The sequence below is a fragment of the Caloenas nicobarica genome, chromosome 10 (assembly GCF_036013445.1).
Source record: "Caloenas nicobarica isolate bCalNic1 chromosome 10, bCalNic1.hap1, whole genome shotgun sequence".
Lineage (NCBI taxonomy): Eukaryota > Metazoa > Chordata > Aves > Columbiformes > Columbidae > Caloenas > Caloenas nicobarica.
In genome coordinates, this window is record NC_088254.1 from 18640927 (window position 1) to 18656036 (window position 15110).

At 38.6% G+C, this 15110-nt stretch overlaps 1 long non-coding RNA gene across 3 annotated transcripts in view; it reads right to left on the reverse strand.

The window, feature by feature from the left end:
* Nucleotides 1-12105: 12105 nt before the first annotated feature.
* Nucleotides 12106-15110, reverse strand: part of LOC135992297 (uncharacterized) — a 31662-nt gene continuing 28657 nt past the window's right edge. For 2 of the 3 annotated variants that reach the window (XR_010606718.1, XR_010606716.1), the window contains one exon: nucleotides 12106-14192. This is a non-coding gene — a long non-coding RNA (uncharacterized LOC135992297). The remainder of the gene's footprint in view (nucleotides 14193-15110) is intronic. The other variant, XR_010606717.1, reaches the window with a different exon arrangement.

The window sequence follows — 15110 nt, forward strand, 5'->3', positions numbered from 1 at the left end:
TTCACTGCCTTCTGGGTGATGAGTTCCATCACTTTTGTGTGAGAAACCAGCCAGGTGTAAAAAAGTTATCTGTATTCCTCTGTCCCATTACCAGTGATTACAAAGTGGCATAAAAGCCAGCAGAGTGCTCTGTATCCCATAGAGATCCTCCAGTGAGTGGCCAGCACTGTTGGACGACAGTTGCTTTTCATTAGTTTCCAAAGCAGCCTAAAAGCATCTCAGAAGAGACCAGTGTCTCTAGACAGTCTAATCTTCTGATGCTGTACTCAGTGAAAAAAACATCCAAGCAATCCAAATAAAAGAACCAGCAGTACATCTTTAATTTAAGGTGATATTCCATTGTAAGCCCTTTGTCCACCTCGAGCACTCAGAGTACAGCCGGAATTTTTTTTTCGAGTAGTAGTCTGGGAATGGGATCTTAGAAAATGGTGTACTCAGTCTGACATGGACTTAAATAGGTTTTAGAATAATCCATTATGCATCAAGTGTTCAAGCGACATAATTAATATTTTTAAGGGTAGCCATTTACATTGTAAGTTCTATACACGTTATTTACAATTTCAACACTAACAGTTAATGCTCTGTGACAAACTATATTGTTTCCAGCTTGTTATCCATTCATAACAAGGTCAATCTATTACCATTATTTTTGTGAATGTAGCTGTTACCTTGAGGCAAAAAGTTAATTGTAAATTACAGAGGAGGGATTATTGAGGGATTTTTTTTAACTGTATTCACTGTAATGTATGGTAATGGTGCTATTTTGTGAAATGTTTACACTTAAAAGCATTTTGTTATTCATATCAGACGTACTGGACAAATTCACTTCCAAACTTTTCAAGAACTTACTCAACAGGAAAGGAAGAGCCATTTGAAAGGATCCAGCTGAACATTTCATAATCATTGCAGTTAAAACCAGATGCAGTCTCATCTATTTTTTTTTTCACTTCATCTGAGTCTGGTCCCTCTACCATTACTGTCCAACACAACCCCAAGATGTGCTTAGTGCTCTGAGAAGCAGGAGCAGATTTGATTGTAATTTAGAGTAACACTTCAGCCCTTAAAACACAGAAGTGATCTTCAAGAGATGTATCTTGAGATTTCGTTCAGCCCCTGACACACAGTAAGTACACAATGCCTGTCTGATGTCTGAACTCTTCTGCCTCCCTACTTTTGCACAATTACTACATTGGCTGATGCCCTGGCAGACAAAGTTAAATTTTGTATTTATGCCCTGCCTTGTTTGCTCCCACCTGAGCAAAAGTTAAAGAGTATGTGGCATTGCTATGTCCTAAATTTCAGTAAAAGTTGTCATTCATAGGTTACACAGAAAAACGATGGAGAACCATCGTAAAATCTGTCTTTACCACATCATTTGAATGGCGGACCTCAGGGCAAAACCCATGAGCTTTCCATTAGATCATGGTCTTGTCCATCTTAATGGACAACGGAGAGTTGACCCCATTTAGCTTCAACCTAGACAACACTTCTGCTATGGCCCAGGTACAGCAGGTCTTACAGCCACATTGACCCCCACCTCAGCTGTCTTCTATATTTGTACTTTGAATTAGATAACTTTTTAAACTGCATTTTATTCTGGCTTCAGTTATAACACTGGCATTGAATCTTCACCATCACTTCCAGGATAATAGAAGACAAACTCAGAAACGCTGCATATTTAGAGCTAGCTAAAGGAAGTAAGAGGATGATCAGAATGCAGAAATGCATTTCTAGTAGTACAGGAATAACTGAAAAATGCTGGAGTTTTATTTTCCTTTTTCTATTGCCAAATAGACAGGTGAGAGCTGTTGGGATATTTGTCGAACCATTCTATGAAAGATGTTCTAACTCCTCAGCAGTGAAATTTGTATAGTATGCTACTGGTGTTTGGGTGAAAAGAAATTGATTTCCTCTGAAATTTTATGGAGAGCAATTTAAATTTCTTAGAATCCATTGTTCTAACATCCAACTGCTCTCTTGAAAAATCTGTTCCTTTCTTCCTTCAAGTCCTAATGAAAAATAAATTTGTCAGGCTTACGTCTTTTATTTCGAAGGCTTAATATACTAAATCAGACAAGGTTTTCTTTTACCACATGCTCTCAGAAACTTCAAGGCATCATCAGGTATTAGCATATCTAGCTTGCGAAGGGTTAAGTAACATTATTTCTGTGGTCTCCATCACTTGTAGTATGTTCAAAGTGCACAAAGCTCAAGACATATGCATTCTTTGTCCAATAACTTGTCCAGTAATTGGTATATTGATTGCTAATGTCATCATGTTTTAGTATATATAAACCCTCTCACTCGATAGATACAGCCGCCAACAATCCAAGAAGTCATTGTTTATTCATTGGAACTCCCAAACTGGCCGTGTCAGATTCTGCTTGAGGCCTTGCTGATAAAAATCAGCAGATGATTGGGCACACACATTCTTGACATGGCTGACCCATGACATCTTAGGGCCGGCGGGGAGCCTGTCATTATGTGTACAATACTCTTCTTTCTTTTCCCTTATCTATTCCCAGATGACTTTGAGATTTTTATTAACTCATTAATGACTGAAGATGTCATTAAAGAAAGTGGAGAGGAGGGGGAAGAAGGACATTTTGTTTGTTTGTTTGCTTAAAAGTGGGAAGCGCGGAGCCATCGACTCCACATAGAGGAAGGCAGAGGAAACTTAAAGGCAAAGCTGAAGTCTATCCAGAGGAAACAATCAGTAGTTCATTAGGATGACTAAAGCTAAGCTTTGAAGGGAGAAAAAAAATATGAGGCCATATTTGAAACATAATGGAGAAAGAAGGAATGGATTTCTCCACAGAAATAGAAACTGCAAAAAGACTGGTCGTGTTTATGTGGCTCAACCAGGAGTCTTTACAAGCACAGAAGGACATCTTCCTAACACTACCTAGATGTTCAAATACTTAAGTATTCACTCAGAAAGAGTTTTATATTCAGGGTTAGTATTCTATGACATATTTAAGAGTGTACTGTTTTATAGAGGGGAATAGTATCTGCTTTTTTTAGGTTTTCTTATGAATACATCCGTTGAACAGATATTGAACAGCATTCTATAGTAATCACACCTGCTTTTGTTTTCCAGGGTTTCTTTTTGTTTTGGTTTTGGGGTTTTTTTTGTTTTGGTTTTGGGCTTTTTTTGTTTTGCGTCTAAAGTTTGTGAATTCTACCTGCAAATGTAGCAAACTACTGAATGTAAGCTGGCATACTATTACTATGCAGTCAGGACTTGATTGCATTAAAATATATATTTGAAGCAGAATTTTCATGTGAGTTTGCTCACAGCCCATTTCTGATCCTGAAGCTGACCTAAAGGTCAGTCGTTTAACTTCTCTTGAATTCAGGTTAAACAACTAGTCCCACCTTATAGGCTTGTCTTCTGTTTTAAAAATCTTGTCTGTATTTCTTAATTTCTCTTTGAAACAATTTCACAGCCAACATTTATATTGGAATCTGGATTCATGTGACAAAGAAAGCCACGTTTTTCCTCCTGAAATGTGGATGTTTTCTATCATTAGAGGCCTGTTGGTTTAGAAACAAGGACTTAATATTTTAAGGATTGCAATTATTTTATTTTAATGATTGCCATTTGTGGATTAACTGAGGAAGAGTGAATGCATTTCTGGTTTAGGCAGCTGCCCTCCATATGGTGGTTTATCTCAACCTAGAAATTTCTGACACGATTGTAGTGGTACTGGATGTTAAAGTGACATAGATCTAGATGTCATCTGCATTGGCTGGCCTTTAATAATCTTTGTTTCAACGTCTATCTCTTCGATGAGGTGAGTGGAAGAAAGATGAGTTTGTTTCCCTGGAAGAAAGATGAGCTTGCTTCCCTGAGGGACCTGCAAGTATTGGTATAAAATAATAGAATAAGCTCCCTGGATGGGACCTGTGAATTACTAAACCAAACTCAAACAGGAGTCTGCTTATTCCATCACGTAAACGGCAAATAATAGCTTGGCAATCAGGCGTATCAATCTGACTTTATGGACTGACTAGAATAAGTTTTAGAACTCCTAATAGGAGTTAAAAAAGAGCAAGGTAATTATGCCGTATTGTTTCTGACAGCTTTCCATTCTCTCCACTCAATAGTTGATCCAGATCACCTGGGTCACAGGGCAAGCTTTTTTTTTTTCTTAGGAATAGCTATAATATTTTCTGTGTCCTGAGTCCTTGAGAAGGCAGTGGACATTCCCTGCAATATTAGCAGTCATTTCTGGGTTGTTTCTTTTTGTCTTTTGTCTTCTGATAATTAGCCAAACATTGTTTGTATTGCAGGGGGAGCTGGGGTTCTCGATGAAAGGTCAGGGACTTGTGCAAGGTGCTGTCTGCAGTTTTAAAACACTACATGTACATATTCCAAAGGAACACTGATGAGTTTGAAAAAGAAAAAAAAGAAAAAAAAATGGCAGGAACACATCAGCATGTGCTGACTTAATCATCTGTGCCCAGCTTAATCAAGGTGTGCCATTTGCCTAACGCACCTTTTTGAGAGGAAGCTTTCCTGTCTCCTCACTTTCTGACCTCCAGATTCTCTTCCGTCACGTACTGAAGTGGAAACCTGTGATGAATCTTTGGATAATGGACTGTTGCTTTGACAAACTACTTCTCTAGTGAAACACGTGCCTGTCTTGGTGACAATAACAGCAAAGTGTGGATTTTGTGGAAGAAATAGAGGCTTTGAGGGCTGCAGCACCAGACTCAGAGTCTATAAATTGCTGGACTGGGATGTTAGATGCCTTTTAATATTTTCAAACATCCAGCAGAGTAATGAAAGAACTGCAGGACTATCCTGATGTAAGACCTCGGGAGAGTTGTTTTCAGAGATCATGGGAGCTCACAACTTGTTTAAGAACATGAAGTCCTATCCAAGTAATAGCTGGAAATAAGTTGCTTGATTTTTCTATCCCCAAAGACAAATTCTAGTAATAGCAAAAGTGTAAAACCCAACAAAGAGAGGCTTGATACTTTTGGATACTCCAGCCAGTTCATAGTGGAAAAAAGGCATACTGACAGTGAAGCTATTTGGGGTAAATAATGAGGACTGACTTCTCAGAAATCAACTGGCATGGATTTGGCCATGAGACGTCAGATTCATAACTTAGGAAATGAAAGCCTCTATATGCTAGAGAGCAGGCCTTAGCCCAGCAGTGGCAATTCAGCCTTCTGAGCCACAGGGAATTCTTTATAAGCAGTAGTATAGTAAATGTAGAATCGGGTAGGCCAAAGGGACAGCAGTAAAACAGAGACAACATGCAGTGACCGAAAATGAGCTAAAGCCAGACACTAATTACTTTGCAGTAATTCTGTTTTACTTTAGAGTTGACTAATCTCTCACTCCTGGAAGCTAAATGCTTTTCCTATCACTTAGGTTTTGCATCTAGCACATTTTTTTAGTTTAACTGAAGCTGAGGATAAAGTAGGTTTTGTCTGTTTCTCTGATTTAGTACCTTCACTAATGTGAAGGTGAGGGGTGGATTTTTATACATCGCTGGAGTGGACTGAAGAAGAGCACTTTTAGACAGGCCTAGGTCAACAAAACAGATTCATCCATCACATCTGCCAGAATGGAAAGATAGTTGTCTCGATGCTCAGTCAAGCCGAGACCTTTCTACTGAGTCAACTGACAGATTGCAGATATTTGTGACAATGAGGACACTTATCCACTAGTAAGTGGACTGAGGACCACCTACACATTTGGCAGTGGGTCTTCAGTTTAGGAAGCTCTAAGCTCTTGAAGCCCAACATATTGCTATTTGCAGTCCTCTTCTCCTTATCAGCTGAGAACCGTTACCAAAAACTAAGCTATAATAAGATCAAGTAACAAAAGGAAAGGAATCTGAGGTGATAATGGTGGAAAGTGCGAGAGTTAGTAGAAAGTACAGTAAAGAAACCCGTGACAAGTCATGATAAATGGGTCGTTATAAAATTCATGTTTAGGCTGCACCAGTCTGGGGATAATGCCATTCGTCATGGCAACACTGGGGCACTAATGAGCCCTCATTGCATATTCATGGATTTGGCGCCTCTCTTCTCTCTCTGCCTCCCTCCCACCCCGAACCAATGCCTGGTAAATATCTCCACCTCAAGCTGAAACTCGACTTAGGCTGCTTTTTTTTTTTTTATTTGTTATGTTGCAGCAATTACACTGTAAAAGTGCTGCACAAGATTGATTGCTCTGATCTGTAGTTCAATTGTAAATTAGAATACACATCCCCCTGGGGACACACGGCCCCTATTTGTGATTAAGAAAAAAGCCCCATAATAGACTAATAGCTAAAGTTCTCTCTCTTTTACTTTCAGGCAATTAGCTTGATGAAATGGCCTCTTTTTGTGTACCCTGGAAGTGTAAACCGATATCATAATGAAGTATATGATGTTTATTCTATTATTTTCACCTTGCCATGTATGCAGGAATGCATAAATAATGGCTGCTTTGTCTAGTACATTTACTTATTCAGAAGTAAACTATGTCTTAAAGATGCAGTGTATGATCCTTCAGCCTTATGTTAAGCTGGGCACCATGACTAGTCCCTATAAAAACTAATGTTCTGCCTAAAGAAGTTGGAGACCATTTTTAGTCAGGTGATTAAATACTGTGTTTGCAAGACACTTTCATTTATAAAGAACCTTAATTGGAAAATCCTCCTAATAACCTTGTGAGAAAAATAAGGTATCTCTGTTTTACAGAAAGGAAAACTGATGAGGAGATGCTGAACATGTTACACAAGCCCACACAGAACCTCGGTAAGTGCTTAAGAAATCCTAGCTCCTTGAATTTTTTTTTCAGGCAATCAGAAGCTCCCTTTCCTCTCTTGTAAAGTGTTATTAATGCTGTCCTGAATGGTTCATGGAGTGGCTCTGACCTTAGCTTGCCTCAAAGACTTAAAGCTCCGTGGTGTCACGGTTGTCTTCATTCCCATGTGGCATACATGGCTAAAGCTCTTTCACCTGAATCCAAGGTGGATATGGTCATGCCCATATTCAATATCATGTGTTGGATGCTGGCTTTCCCAAGGCTCAATTAGAGCTGTCAGTCTGAGCAAATGACTCATGTTGTGCAACGGTGTTATAACACTGTGATGGTGTTCATGCAGTTGGGCTCAAGATAAATATCTGAGAAGCAAACTGTCATATGACGATATCTCTGGGCATAACTGCTTTGTGACAAAAGGTGCTTCTACGTTGGCATTTCACTTTGGCCCAGAAGTACACTTTCGAAGTGAATCTTTCAAATGACCCCACTTACCCTGCTTCACAATGCCAGGCAGTTTTGGAGCACACAGACGGAATTCTTCTGCATGAAATTAAACCAGATGATGTGGTCTGGGAGCTCCACAGCTAACGGGAATTCAGTCCACAGGAGCATGTTGGAGCTCGTCCGAGCAAACCTCCAACATGCAGTGACCTGGGGCCAGTCTCTGCTCTTCCGTGCACAGTGTAGACATACCTTTATTTGCCTGTTTGCCAAGCGAAGCAGAGCTCCTGTTCAAGGAGTTATGAGAAGCTCAGATACCCTGTCAGGAAGGCCATGTGAAATAGCCTGGAAAACCTGCATGAGAAAATGCACACGTTTGTGTATAACCCCATCGGTTTATCTGCAATAGAAATATTTTTATTTCGTTTAAATTCTGTGTGAGAGAGGTTCTGTAGTGTAGTATAAAAGAGTTCAGAAACATTTTGCTAAGCACTACCAGTGAAAACCTTTAAAGGGTAACAGTCTGTACATGGCTACAATACCATATTCTGTTTAAACTTGTTCATCATTGTCTTCTTGCATGACAGCCCTGGCATTTAAAATATGTTAGGGGTGACACAATACTTTCACCTGGTGCAGACATATATCACTGGAAGGATGTTCTCATAAACAAAGCGCTGCAGGCTATGATCTTATCATTCTCCTCTTCCTTCTTCCCAGTTCAGTTCAATGACAAACACGTATTTCTCTTCTTTGCTCCAGTTTCTGGTCTAGAGAAGCCTGGTGTTGGAGCAACAGGTGATGTTGCAAATCAGGAAAGACAAGCATTGGTGGTGGCCTGGTAGGGGAAAGCAACGGAGAGGGCAGCAAGCGGGCAACATATTTTATCATGCTTTGGCTGGTGCAAAGATTCTATACAGTGCTGCAATTTTATAGCATGAGCAAAAGTTTACTCATGTGCATGCCTACACATGCACGTTTTCTTTTGAGAAAGACATAGGGCAAATTAGAGTGTTCACATGTAATTAGCTAACTATTAGTGTGGTTCAGCTGAGGCGATAGGCAGACAGTTAACTTTGAGATGCCTCACAGATAAAAGGACTGAGAGTGTTCTGGAGAAAGCTGGAGGTAATAGTTCGGAAGAGAAATTTCTGACAAATTGCGAAGGCATCTAAGGATGTTCTTGCCCTCCACTATTGGCATGGCACAGTGTAACTATACAGCCCATCTACTACAAAGCTTAACCCTTCCTGGCATCCAGGGCTCTTTCTCCTTGGACAGGCCACTTTTAAATTATTTGAGGTTTAATGATGATTTTCTGTTTAAATACATTAGTCTAGACTAAAACCGTGAAATTCCTGCTGATGCTTCCTGTCACAGCATATGAAATGGGACTACAACCCCTGTAGAGGCTGGACTACCTCCAGGTGTGTACATGATCAGGTCTAGTAAAAACATTATCAGTTACCATATGTAAGCATCACAATTGGAAAGAAACCCAAAGCATGTCCAAGTTCAAGTCTTTGCAACTTCTATGAAAATCTGGGTATTTTACTAAATTTTTGTGCTAAATGGAAATGTCATTATATTTTTCTCTCATTTCATATCTGGCAGGGAAGTGCTTTTTACTGCCCTTTGGGAGTATTCAATATTTCATTTTTTCAACTAATTCTCTGGCTAACCAATAAGCTGCTAAAAAAAAAAAAAGTGAGTCATTTGCTTCAGTAATTTAAAAATATTTCACTTTTTGCTTTACTTTATAAATTAAAAATTAAAACCAAAACACATTTCAAAGCAAATAAATCTTCATTTAGAAAAATATCTATTGGGATGCTTGCAATACTTTTGAAATGTCTTTAACATCTTTTATTCAGTTGAGAAGCCTCATGTAAACCATATTGTTCCCTCCAAACCTTTTTGCTTGTCTGGCATTTTCCATTACAAAGTTTTCACGGAAAACCCCAGACATAATCCATTTTTAACATCAGTTTGGTATCCCAGGGTGTTTTTGCTTGGGATGGCTTCTGAGGAGGAACAATTGAGAACGTCATGCTCTGAGTTGATCCAACACTGAAAATTTCAAGTAGTGCTGAAATTACCCATACTTCTGAGTATCTATTCATGTAAAAGTTTATATTTCTCAAGGCCTGTATACTTTTGGCCTGTTGTCCTTTTCATTACACTCCAATAGGACTGATCTAAAGTGTTGATGTTGAAGTAAAAATTTGTCATAGGTTTTGCACAACTTGTACACTATTTCTTTGCCAGTGTGTAAACTCTTCAGCAAGTCTTTCTGTTAGCACTAAATCCTGCAAGGAAAATGCACACGATACATCAGAGGAAAGAAATGTTCAAATAACAGGCAGAAGAACTAGCATTTTTGGAGTGGGTAAAGCCATATTCAGTAAAGAACATGCTATTTTTTGCAGGCAAGGAATCACTTCTCAGCACACAATTAACAACATTTGGTAAATAGTAATTCTTTAACCCTCAAAGAAAATTACTGCTTCTAGCTTTAAGGGTCATTTTTTTCAAGGCTTGTGTAGGCATTTGTGATGAACAAAGTTGGTGCAAATTCTCTATGGAAGAAATGTTGAATCAAGAATGTAAGATTGTGTTGATGTTTCGGTTCATCTTGAAGGAGGGAGCCTTCTGCTGTAGGTCTTAAGTGATGCTCAAGGAGAAGAACAGCACGTACGAGGAGGAGAGCCAGCATGCCGGTGGCCAAGAGCCTACCACTAGAGATAAAGCCTGGGGACCGTGTCAAGGTAAGGGCCCTCACAAGCCACTCAGCAAATGCTTTCTTTGCAACTCTTGCTGCCCTGTTTACCTTCTTCCCAAGGCCCATCCTCTTTGCTTTCCTCATCCTGCTCTGCAGAATGACAAGAAAACCTGAGGGTTTTCACAGGTTTCTGGAGAGAGGAACAAACTTTCAAACCACCATTTGTCTTGCCTAGATGTAGCTGTGCTGGGTTAGACCAAAGGTCCAGCTAGCTCCTCACCTTGTCTGTGGCAGAAACCCCTAGCAGATATACAGAAAAATGTCAGAGGTCAAACATAAAGTAATTCTTCTCCTGATGTGTTCTCCTTGTTCCTATCACTCAGTGCATTATAGAGGCTGACAGCAGAAGTTGCATAAAACAGTGTTTAATGATATCAAAATAATTATTTTCCGTGAATTTCCAGCCCTTTTAGAATCTGATTATACTTTTGCTATTCTGTGGCAGAAAGTCCCACAATTTAATTGTGCTGCATAACAAATATAAAATGTTGTTCACTTTAAACCTCTTTTGCTCCTTGTGCTAACATACTGAATAGATATTCCCATCTTCAGAACATTCTTCATAACATTTTTCATTGTATAAACCTCAGCCATCTCCTTTCAAATTGTTTTAAATTTACCTAGTTTGTCCTTGTGTGGAAGCAGATACATATGGTTACCTAAAAGACAATCACTATCAAATTCAACTGTTGTTACTGAAACTGAAACTCTTCCAAAAATTAATTTGTTTAAAATAATCCTTACAGTGCAAATATCCAAAGATCAGGCAGATCTATAAAACCTGCCTGCAGCAAAATCATGCAATTAGAATCATGCTCATAAGTGTTGGAGTCTTAAAACATTAATAGATCATTTTAATGGAAGGAGTTATTAAAATTGTATTTGATTTGCATTATTACAACACTGAATGCACTATGGAAAACTGAGTTCATGAGAGAAGCACAGAACAAAACAGATTCTTATCTGAGTTGGAACTTTAAATAGATTATATTTACAGTTCTGCTTAAATTTTCTTTAGTTTTATTTCTCTTCTAAATCACTAAGAGCTCCTGCTTTTATATTAGAATAGAAAATGAGGATGAGAATGAGGATAAGGAAGTGACTGGAGACTGAAATAAAGCCTCAGAAAAGTAGTTTGCAGAGCAAAAAATCCTTCTTAACATAAGTAATTTTTATCATATATGAGATGTGTTGTTCACATTATAACCACTATCAAAAGTCCTGTGAAATGCAGGGTTTCTGTAGATGATTTAGGAAAAATTTGCCCCAAATGTGGAAGCAATTATAAAGAAATTCATGACTCATTAGTAAGCGTTCCTTGTTTTATTTCTGTTACAAGTAGACTATAATTTCTGGATCTCTATCTGACATCTTTTCTATTGGGCACTTACCCTCTCTTATGTGTTTATAAGATCCTCCACTTCATTATTGGGACATCACCAGCAAATCTGATGTACAAATGTCGTCTTTAATCCAGTAGGAAGCAGAAACTGTTGGAGTCAATGGAATAATTTCCACCATTTCCAACAGACTTAGGAATAAACATGCAAGGGTTAAAAAATATATATATAACCATATTCACGAAGTGAAGGATGGAATACAGTGAATTTGCTCCACAACTGAGATATTTTTAGTTTTGTATTCTTTAGATTACCTGTAAAGATATGTCCCTCAAGTACGGTTGTTGAAAATCATATTTAAGTGTTTAGACTTCGATTGATTTAAGCCAGTATAGTAGTGTGCTCCGAATTTTGCAGGGCAGCGCAAATGTGCCAAAATTACTACTTCTTCATGTTGAAAAGCTCTGTATCATTTAGAAGAACTGTGTCAATAAATTAAACAAAGGAGAGTATTTCTATTAAAAATAGAAATAACATCCTGTAGAAAAAATATTCTCTATCTTATGACCTTCAAATATGTTTTAAAATTCGATGATCAGATCCTTACCAGGTGTGAATCACCACATAAATGATGCTGTAACACTTTACATTATATTACCAAATTGTCTTATTGGTAATTAGCAATATCTTCTATGGAATAAGGATCAACGACAAGACAAAATAGAAGTTGATATTATCTCGACACACATAAGTAGCAGACAGAAATATTCATATGCATAATCTTACACCTTACCTACATGATATCCGGTGGGCTGGAGTAATAGCATATAGAACAACAGAAACTCAACAGAAACTAAAAATCTTACTAATTGTCTGTAAGTTTCTCATAATTATACGTGGCAAAAATCAAAATAAAACTAACAGGCATGCACTCAGACAAAGTTTATTTTAAAATGTTTCTTTAAATTTTCTTTAAAAATCCAGAGCAAATTATATTCAAATGTCAAAAAATAATTAGACACAGATATGTACGATTAGTCTTTGATCTCATGTAAAATGGAGAAGGCAGAAAATATCATGTATTAGAGGTCCATGAGCAAGAGCCATTGCGTAGGCATCAAGTGCAAATACATTACCATTGCAAGACTTTTTCTGAGGTATGAAAAAAATCCACTAACAGGAGGAAGTAGAAATATTTGGATGTTTCTCTTGAAGCCCTCAAAACCAAATCTGGGTGCCTCTGTGTGAGGCAGGTTCCAGGAGCATCGTCCCTGCAGGAGCTCTGATCAGGCACTCTCCTGATTTCAACACCTCCACGGTCCAAGCTGGGATACATTGAATACTGTCAACTTTCAGAAGCTTTTTAATCAATTAGGCTCTTTTTTTAACATGTTGATATCCTGACTTTTCTTGTACAATGTAATATAGAGAGGTGTAGCTTTTTTCTTTTTTAATACAAAACACACATGTACCCACATATGAAGACTAGCGAAATGCTGCCTGTTGTAAAACAGCAAATGTTTTGTATAGAGAGCAAATTCTGTCACATGCCTACTAAGTGAGAAGGACAAACAGTTTCTTATGTATCACCCGCCGTGAACTCATCCCATTTTGTGCCTATTGGAGCTTTGCAAATCTCCAGAGTTTTGTGTTTAGCAAAGCAGATGTGCAAATGGAGATCCTGGTGACCTCACCTCTGAGAATCAGGACTTTGACATATATTACTCTCCTGCTGACAGCAAGAGAAGTGTGGATCAGTTGGCATTTCACACCTGCAACTAATGTAGAAGTTGTAATGAAATAAGTGAGCATTAGGAATAGAAGTGATGCTTTGGATATGAACCAGCTATATTTAACAGGAAAGGTGCAAATCCACATTATCACTCAGGATATGTATTAGCTCCAGCCCTTCTTTAACCCGGAAAGAAAGAATTATATCCAAGGGAACTTACCTCAGAGAGTTTCTCTTTCCTCTGGCAGAAGTGATGACTAGGCTAAAATTGTCCATTGGTTCTATCTGTAGTTGGGGAATCCACAATTTAGTTCATACAGCTTCAGCTGGTAGGCCAGTTCTGGTTCAAGATCCTGATCGACTATAAATACGTCTTCAGGATCAACAGAGAAATGAACTTGGAGTGTAGCTGAGGACCTTGTCCTGCCCCTTTGGCCTGGACTGAGCTGATGTGGTAAACCTGTCGGGGGATGAGATCTTGCTGAACATCCCACATTCTCCAAGTCCCCTCCGCCTTGGGAAGTCTGTGCCTCCAGACAGGTTCCTGGGGTCAGGAATCACAATAGCTTTTACCCACTATTTTTGTGTTGGTAACAGATGCTCTGCACTTGGGCCATTTGGACTTCTACTAATGCTGTAGCATGTATTATCCTATAATACTCCACTGGTCGGGGCTTTCTTCATTAAAGCGGATCTATCAACTACAGAGTATATGGGGTTGAATATTTTTGCTGCCTCATCTAGGAGTAACAAAACTTGTGAGTGGGTAGAAAGTTACCATCACCCTTTATACTGGTTTACTTTAACCCTGGAAAATCATCTCCACTTGATAGTTTTGGGAGGTTTCTTTGTCAATGCCTAACAGGTGGCTGCTCTGATGCCTTGTGGTTTTCTTCATGGCTTAGAAATGTCCCAGATGGAAATGAGCATTTTTATCTTCTCCTGCCAAGCGTACAGGACATGAATGGATTGCACAGGTACATCTCTTCTTGAAAAGTCAGGGGACGCTGCCACGACCAAAAGGGGCCCCTGGGCTGTTACGTGACAATTGGCTTGAGAAAGGAAACCGGTTTGTCACCTCATTGCTTAATGGTGTGATCTGAAGCCTGAGTTGAGGTGTACCTGTGGGCGCAAGAGAGAAGATTACATTATTAGCACTATACCCATCATGTTCTGAAGATATTAGAGTTTCTAACCTCAGAATGTGATATAACATTAAAAATTTGGTGGGATTCTTGGGTACATGAATACTAATGTATAGGTTCTCCTACCAAAGAAAACAAAACATATCTCCCTACTCATCCTCCTTATTTCTCTTAAAAGATACAACAGCTCTAAAGCAGATGAGAGCTGTCATAATCTGTGAATCCTTGGCCTGAGAACTGTATATATATGTGGGAAAGGTGTTCTCTACCCAGAATAATGTAAGCTATAGGTGAAGTATGCATGAATACTTTTGTGTAATGTGATTGTATGTATATACTTTGCAAAATGTGTTTTGGAGGTAGTTGAGAATGGTAGTGTATATGATTCAAAGGAATAGGGTACATTAAAACATGTAGGAAGGGCACAGAAGAGACATGGGAAGGTATAGATAAAGGTAGGAAAAAAGGAAAGAGAATAGATGTGGAGACAGCTAGAAGGATGACAGGCATGACAGGTAGGATCGGGCTGGACAAATCCAAATAGTTTATAAGAAGATGGAAAAATGCCTCTCTGGCATTGTATGTTTAGTGTTTCTCCACAACAATGATGTTATGGTGCTTTTTCTGCTCTTGATGCAAATGAAGCACTGAAGTTCTCCTGAATTTTATTTTTTTCTTCCCTGTGTGAGATGTCCTTTACACTCTGATGAGATCACTGGTGTATTAGTTCATTTTAATCTTTTCAGAAATTATCCAGGAACTGCAGTGGTGATGTCATGACTGCAGTAATGTCTAAAAGGATGGTTTTATGGAGGAAAGGAGAAATTTTCCTCTCATTTAGCAAAACTGTAACAGAATTCGTGGCTCTCAAGTGTGTTGGACAAGTTAAGGTTTG